The sequence below is a fragment of the Zingiber officinale genome, chromosome 11B (genome assembly GCF_018446385.1).
Source record: "Zingiber officinale cultivar Zhangliang chromosome 11B, Zo_v1.1, whole genome shotgun sequence".
NCBI classification, from domain to species: Eukaryota; Viridiplantae; Streptophyta; class Magnoliopsida; order Zingiberales; family Zingiberaceae; genus Zingiber; species Zingiber officinale.
In genome coordinates this window covers 17,253,872-17,261,260 of record NC_056007.1, presented here as the reverse complement: position 1 = coordinate 17,261,260, position 7,389 = coordinate 17,253,872, and the positions used below count along the sequence as shown (strand labels likewise).

At 35.9% G+C, this 7,389-nt stretch overlaps 1 long non-coding RNA gene across 1 annotated transcript; it reads left to right on the top strand.

The window, feature by feature from the left end:
* Positions 1 to 1,653: 1,653 nt before the first annotated feature.
* Positions 1,654 to 3,696, top strand: LOC122035014. Its single transcript, XR_006126857.1, has 5 exons — positions 1,654 to 1,676; positions 2,714 to 2,760; positions 3,073 to 3,112; positions 3,182 to 3,242; positions 3,496 to 3,696. It is a non-coding gene; the product is annotated as an uncharacterized LOC122035014 (long non-coding RNA).
* Positions 3,697 to 7,389: the final 3,693 nt, after the last annotated feature.

Below are 7,389 nucleotides of genomic sequence, written 5' to 3'. Positions count from 1 at the left end.
TACGCCCAGAAGAACCAATGAGCCCATCGTGTGAACGAGAATGGAGGAACCAGGCAATATAATGAAAGAAAATATACATTTGCGGCACTGTTGATAAATATAGGGAGAGTTTTTGATCCATGTCTTAGAAGGTTGACTTTTATGACAATCTTTGTAATGGATGAAGCTTTGGTACATTATAGAACATCCAGGGAAAGTTCTAATCCATGGCTTGGTAGGTTGACTATTAAGGCAGTGTTTTTATGATCTAGCTTTAGTACATTTGACACCTGCAGAGAGTTTAGACGTAAATCTCGCACAGTATGATTTGTTGTTGATTTTTATTCCTAATTTCCTTTGGGTTGATATCATCATCTAATGCACAGATTAATGTCATGCCAACTTCTGTGCTGAAATCACTATGCTATGTCCATCACTTGAGTTTTCCAGTGTAGTCTAGCACATTTCTGGGGAAAATAAGATTTACCTTTGCCAATATTGATCTTACATGGGCAAAATTATTTACATTTCTCTAATGTGTTAAATGAGACTGCCTTCACTTAGCTTGTTCGAGGAAGAAACAGAAAGGAAGCTTACGCCTTGGCTAAGCCTTCATCTGTAGCTGATCCATTAACAAAATGGTGACCTTTCAAGTCACGTGGTATCTACCAAAGTTATATGGGCTGTCAAACGCATGCAAGTATGGATTTTCTCGTCTTGTGAATTTGTATCTACTATCTCTTTAGCAAGAACCTAATTTACAAAATTTACTCTCTTATAACTAATGGTTATAGAGGCTAACAACCAAGATATAATTAAGTGCATTTATGTTTCGGCTTAGAGTTCCTGTTGTTTACTTGACATCTGAAGATGGTAATTATGTGCAGAGTGGCTATGATACTTTGTAGTTGAAGAAAAATTCAATTACTTTGATGATCATCTAGACTGAATATTAATGCTTGCATTTTTAATTAGGATAATTAATTTGTAAATTTAGCATGAATTCTTACTATTCTAATGAATCTAATACAAATTTTAAGTGTTAATAAATACATGTACATACTTTCAATTTTATGACAAATTTAGCACATTAAATCTAAGGTCCATACTGGGGAGGGTATCATTTGGTTGTCGTTGCGTTTGAGAAGTCAAGCAATGCTTCACTCTTAATCTAGTCATTTCTAATTGCTGTTATATATCTGACAATGCTTTCACTCTTAAATCTAGTTGTTTCTATATACAATGTCTGGTTACTCTGGTGATTATCCATTACTCTGTCTTTGTTCATTTTTAATTCACTTGTTAAGAGGTGTAAACAAACTTATTCAATCACATGCATTATACCAGGTTGGAGCTTGGTGAGACCGAAATGTAATCTACACGAGTAGATAAGGGCTTGCTCCATGCCTGGCGAAAGAATTCTTAGATTCAGGTGCCAAAGCTGTTGTCTCAGATGCACTAGTAAGGTGCACTAGTTCTTGATTCAGGTGCACTAGTTGTTATTTCCTGTTGCTAAGTTGGTTTTATGTATTCCTTCAACTATCAAGTTTCTTTTATGTTTATGCTAATTCTTTCCACTAATATGACATGTTTTCTGGCTTATAAATTTACCTCTTTTTGTTGTTGTTGTTTCTACAGGATTTGTGTGTTGGGCTTCTTAGACGCTACATATATAACTTAAAGGCTTTGATCATTAAGTGAGTATTTTCTTTTGACCTTCTTGTTAAATCGATTCATGACCAAGTTAATTATGATTTTGTGAATTTCTGAATCCATCTGAATAGTTCCTAATACGGTTTAGGATTTAGGATAGACCAGATCCGGAAAGACTTTGCCAATTGAGTGACAAGCTCGTTGATTATTGGAGCTATTACTAGGGTGATATAGTAATTCTAATAATTAATTCGTCAGTTGTTTTGATCTTTCCAGCAAGAGTTATGAATGAAGTTTCCAACATATGAAGAAAAAAATCTTTTGGGGTTCAAGCTTGCGTGCCCGATTACGAGTTTTACAATGTCGTTACTTTCTCTGATTTTTGGAATCCATTAGCTGGACCTCTTCATTCTTGTTTCAGTAGATCCTAAACATTCTTGGTCTAGGGAAGAATTTTAACTAGAAATAAGTTTAGTCTCACTTGACTCCCATAAAGATTTAGATGCATATTTCTACCCCTGAAAAGTTTGCAGATCCTGTAAAAATTCATTGGCTTAATTCAATCACAGTTTGAAATTGTTCCTACATTCCAGTTGTTGCTAAACTATTTGCCAAGAATTTCTCTTTGTTGTTATTATGTACAAACAAAATTAGAGGTAGACAGAAACTCTTCACCTCTGCAATCAAAATGATGGAAATTGGAAAGAACAACAACTATCTTTCCCATATAATTCTCTAATCTGAATGGACTATCTTATCCTGTTGACTGTTATGGGTGCTAAAGGGAATATATATCTCCCTATTACTAGCTTGGCATATGATAAACAATTATTTTTGCGACTCTTTTACAACATTATGAGGTCAACAAGCATTTAAACAATATTTGTTTTCCAATATAATCTCACCACACAAAACAGAATTAAGAAATTACTTTGATCACAGATTACATTCAAGCCAAATGTTATACAGACTTGATTTTGTTTTATTGTTCAGAATACTGTGGAAACAAAAACAATATTGCATCATTTAATAATCTTCAAATGGCACTCTAACTGAATTCTGGTTTTGGTGGCATTTGCAGGTCCATGATGCTTCCTTCCAACATGTTGATAACCATGCTAATTGAAGGTCTATTTTCTGGCTTTATCTGTATGCACCATAAACCCATTATCATCATCTTTTTTGCAATTTCTTTAGTCTTAGGATTAGCATCAATCTCAGGACTAACAAGACTGGTATCAGGAGTGATCAAATCATAGTACTTATCAAAATTATCATAAACCCAGTCTGGTGTTAGATTGGGTTTATGACAATTTTATGTGCATATGCAATTTGTATCATCTTCAGGAACTGGCAAATGGTCAAAACAAGTTTAATAATAAGGAGCACACATATAGCTTGATATCTGAATTGCTTCCCTTGCTGAAACATACCTATCAGAACCAATTAAATGAACTGGAAGTAAAGCAAGGGGATCAAGGTAAGCTTCAAAACAATTGCCTAGTTTCTTCCTCCAGTTAGATATCCTCTTGATCGATCTATCATCCAGAAGGTGGATTTTCTGGTGTACTTCTTCGAGTATATGAGCCTCACAATGAGCTTGTTAACTGGTATGTCTTCACATCTGTAACACCTATGAGAATTTCATAATTTGCTATGTTTCTGAAATCATGGACATAATAACTGAATAATGTGTCCTGACCCCTGTTTCTTAAATGGTCATTTGTAAACTTGTGCCTCTATTTTGCTTTAGCAAGTTCTAATTTTTAGGTCATATTCTGTTCTTTGTTATCGTCTCATCATGCATTAAAATGTTCACTTGATTGATATTGTTTTCTTTTCTTATTTCCCCCTTGGAACCAGTAATTATTGCAGGACTTCACTAGTGGATTTTCACAGAAGTTGCTCAAATTGCTCTTACAAACTTTGCTTAGATTGTTGCAGAAAGATAGTAAAGGGATCTGCTTCTCAGACACCTGCAATTGATTCCTCCAAGGCTGGTAGGAGACAGAGGGCAAAGAAGTATGTCATCAGAGAAATTGTTGGGAAAAGACGGAGACGTTCCACAGGCAAGAAATTCTGATATCTATTAGCTTTTGATGTAAAAAGAATGTTTGTGTATTTTATGGATACTGTTGTAAGAAGATTATTTATGTAATTTGTGAATATTTGTGTATTTTATGGATACTGTTGAATGAAGAATATTTGTGTACTTTTTTTGTTACTGTATTCATTGTTTTGGAAATCAATGTGCTGTTAAAAAATATCGATTTTATATCGGTTTTCCACCGCTGCAAAATCGGTGTTATTAACTAATATTACATCGGTCATATACCGCTGTCAAAACTGGTGTTATTAACATATAATATTACATCAATTTTACACCGTTGATGAAACGATGTCGTTAAGTCATACTACACCGGTTAATAACCGATTCGAACACCGGTGTCGTTAAGTGATACTACACCGGTTTTAACCCGATGTCTAGAATGGTAGACCTTTTACATCGGCTTCATAGACATCGGTCGAAAATGAAATAGACACCGGTGGAAAACCGATGTCTATGAGGGTTTTTGTTGTAGTGGTCATACATGGATCGTGGTGTCTAGAGAGGTGGCGGGTGTGACCATGGAGCATGCATACACATTTTTGCATATGATGCGCGGTGCATCTTTGGAGATATATTTGCATGCATTCCTAGTAGATACCAGATGCATGTGATTGTGGTTGTTGTACTTGTTTGAGATATGCTTGTTGCATATGGTTGTCATGCTGCATACATGTCATTTATTTTACATGTATATGCAGACGTATTTATATTGCACAGGTGTCATGAGTGAGGTTGTTGCAGATCCGGTGAGTTTACTGATCATTGTACCATGTGTTGTCTCCAGATTGGGTACGTGTTTATCATTTGTCAGTGGTAGTATGTGCAGTTTTGTATGTCAGTTATGATCGTTATACCATGTGAGATACACTGGTACTGGTAGTTGTGCTTATTGGATATTTTAGTATGATCATGTTCTTTATTCTCTACTGAGATTGTATACTTTGATCTCCATATTTGTTTATAGACCCTGCACTATCTTGTCTATTACCCGCTGAGCTACCTATACTCACCACCGCATTTGTACTTTTATGTTTTCAGGTAGCAGTTAGATGTTTGGTGTGTCGCTTGGAGTATCCTATCTGTCGGGTCCTACGTCACATCCGAAGATCGCTTCGTGTTTCGTTTATGCTTTACTTGTATTTGGTATTGGTGTATTTGGTGTATTTGTTGTATTTGTTGTTGTGGTTATTATATAAAGCCTAGCCGACTAGCAGTGTGTTGATTGTGTTGTATTGGGCTTTCCGTTATCATTTTTTCGCTGTGTTAGTTTTTAATGCAGCCGAGTGGGCTGTTCGTTATATATATATATAACTGCGTGGTTGTTATATTTTTCCAATCGTGTAGGCTGAGATTATTTACTGCGTGGTTATGTATATATGCCAACCGCATGTGATTGATGTATATTTTGTATGTATATATGCTTTGGATTGTCACCGGTACAGGGGAGATATTGCCAGATTTTTGCTGGCAGAGACTCCTCTAGGGACGTGACACCAAGCTTGCTAGACGGGATCTACTTCGCAATCAACTCACCAGCCTGTGACTTGGGGAAGATGAGACAGTTGCGCATCTGCACTCGAGAATCAAAGAGATCGTCATCGGACTGTCGAATCTCAGAGAAAAGGTAAGTAACCGAGATTCGCTAAGGTACGCTTTAAATTCTTTCCGAGAAATTCAAAATGGGCATCACTAGTAGATGCCTTTTACATTTCGAAAGATTTAGAAAAAATTACACTAGAAGAATTTTTCTCGACATTTAAAGTGCACGAATCAAGATGTGCAGGTACGAAGGAGCCCAAGAACAACGTCGCCCTCAAAGCATCGAGAGACGAACATGAGTCGGAATCTTCTCTCGATGACGAGGAAATGGTAATGATGGTAAGACGGTTTAAAAAGCTTTGTAAATCTAGAACTACTAACCATCCGCAGGGCAGAAAGAAAAGGATCATCCGCTGCTACCACTGCGACGAAGAAGGGCACGTCAAGGACAACCGCCCCAAGCTGAGGAACAAGGACAAGGATAAGGATAAAGGTAAGAAGCCTGTATAAAAGCGCAAGGTCTTAAAGGCAACGTGGGACGATACGTCGTCCGAATCGGAAGTCGATGCGCTCTCCGGACTCGCATTAATGGAGAGTCATCAAGACGACGACTGCAATTCAAGCTCTTCCGAGATGAGCATTGAGAGCATAGATGAAGGGGGAGCTACGTCGGAAGAAAGCAGCAGTTTAGGGGGAGACACGGACAACGAGATCGACAAGGTAAGTGAGGTACGATCTCTTCCTCCTGATAAACTTTTTAAGTTTGTTAGGTTTCTAACTAAACACTGCTGAAAGTTAGAAAAAGAAATTAAGAATTTAAAAATAATATTAGCTAAATCTTGCCCTTTAGAAGAATTAGATAAAGTTAAATTAGAAAATGAGAAATTGAAATCAGAAAATGGAAATTTGAAAATTCAAGTAGATAACTTGAAAAGTCGTACATGTTAATCTAATACAAATTTTAGAAGATTTAATAATTTAAATTGGTATTTTCGATATCATAAGGGACAGATTAGAAATATTTCAAAGAAATATGTCCCCAAGAAATTTTTAGTTAATCCAGTAGGCTGGAACCTATATTGGGTTCCTAAGTCTTGTTTAACTTGAATTTTTAATTAGATTTAGAGATTTCAGTGAGAAAATTAGACATTAAAATTTATTTATGAGGCTTTGTCTAAGGAAGTGGTTGTTGCTCCAATAACCAAGAAGGTCTAGTGCCTCGCCACGACCTGGAAGCCAAAATATTGAAATAAAATGTTTAATTAACTTTCTGATAAAAGTATTAAGGTTGAAATTTAATAATGCTTTAAAAATTCTTTTAAACATTTTTTTTACTTAGAATTTTTTTAAAACTAAAATTGCCTAAGTTAAAAGGTCCTCTGAAATTAGAAATTTATGCTTAGAAATTTACTTAGAAAATTTTTCAAAAAAAAAATATTTGCAAAATTTTTGTAGTCAGAATTTTTTTACTTAAAAGTTTTTTTTAACTTAGAACATTTTTTTGCTTAAGTTACAAAATTCGTCTGACAGTTATAAATTGTTTCGTAATTTTTTTTTAAGTTAGAAATTTTTTTTTCAAAAATTCTCTAACTTGGAGTTTTTTTTCAACTTAGAATTTATTAAGAAAGTTAGAAATTTTTTTTAACCCTTAGATTTTTTTCGGAACCTCATTTTTTTTGTGATCAAAGGGGGAGAAGGAAAAGTATAAGTCTAGGGGGAGGTAGACAATTTTCTATCTTTTTACACTTAATTGCAAAATTAGTTAGTTTAATTTTTATGTCTATTTTACCCTAGCTTACCTTGGGTTGCTCACATCAAAAAGGGAGAGATTGTTGGAACCCCAAAGGTTATTTTGGTGTGATAAACAAGTTAAGTTAGGTCCTGTGTGTTTTTAACCTTGTGTCTAAGTGTGCAGAAACTTAGAAGCACAGGTAGTCGAGCGGAAGATGCAGCTAGCGAGAAGGACGGCACGTGATGCGTCCGAGGGACGAGGCGCTGCGGAAGAGTACACCGGTGGACGAGAAGGAAGCGTGTGGTGGTTCCGAGGGACGAGAAGTCGGAGCGGAAGACTGCTTGAGGAGCAAGAGACGCAGCTAGCGAGAAGGTCG